Below are 1124 nucleotides of genomic sequence, written 5' to 3' on the forward strand. Positions count from 1 at the left end.
CTGGTTAGTCCAGGGTAGGAAGTAGAGGAAGAAAAATGAAGTCATTAGCTATTGAGTAAGTCCTGCCAATTCAGAGCCATTCACCCAGGCAATTGTTTCTTTTCTTCTGTGGGTCAGATTCTGTGACTGCTTAGTTGTTCCATTGTATGTTTGTTTACTCAGTCTATCACAAGCAATCTAAGTTATTTTAACACGTGGGTTTTACAGCTGCCTTTGGGCCATGGCTCCCAAGATTGCACTGGGTGGAAAAACCTGCCTCTATTTTAAGCTTTGTGCCTTGAGCAACAGCCTGGCAGCAGGCCAGGCAGAAGTGCTCTACAGAAGGCATCCTCTTGTCTTTTTGTATGTGGGTATGGTTGTGCTGGAGAAAAGCATCAGGCCCTTCTATGGTTCCCAAATCTAAACTAAAGCCAAAGAATATTGACTGTAGGAGACATGGGAGGCAGATAGATACTAAATAGGGGTGAGGGCCACTATTATTCTAGAGTGTCTCTAACTACTGATACCATGCTAATGTACTTAGAAATATCATCCACACCAATAACTGAAACCAAATGTTTTTTAAATAACTTATTTTTATTATATGTATATTGATGCTTTGATTGTATATTTGTCAGTAGGAGGGTGTTGAATCCCTTGGAATAGGAGTTACAGACATTTGTGAGCTGCCATGTAGGTGCTGGGAATTGAACTCAGGTCCTTTGGAAAAACAGCCAGTGCTCTTACCTGCTGAGCCATCTCTCCAGCCCATAAAATGTTTCAAACAGGAAAAAGAGCACCACCGTTACTAATAGCACATTTCTAATTAACAGACTAGTGCATTAACCCACGAAACACTTTTTCTTCCCCCTTTCTTATTTTTTGACTTCTTGGTAAAATAATCTTGATGAATGCTAATTATCAAAACAGCCATGTTTTGGTTATGTGACTAAGCTTTAGCTCCATCTTTAATAAAATTCAGTTGGCTGAATTTCCCAACTCCTATTTTTCTGATGTGTATATGCTGTTGAAGAACTGGCACATTGAATGCAGTGGTATTCTAGACGTTGATGTCTGTCACTTTATATAACGATCCCCAAAGTAACCAACCACCCCTCCAAAAATCTTAAAATTCACAAAGCCAA

Source organism: Mus caroli, chromosome 13 (assembly GCF_900094665.2).
Source record: "Mus caroli chromosome 13, CAROLI_EIJ_v1.1, whole genome shotgun sequence".
NCBI classification, from domain to species: domain Eukaryota; kingdom Metazoa; phylum Chordata; class Mammalia; order Rodentia; family Muridae; genus Mus; species Mus caroli.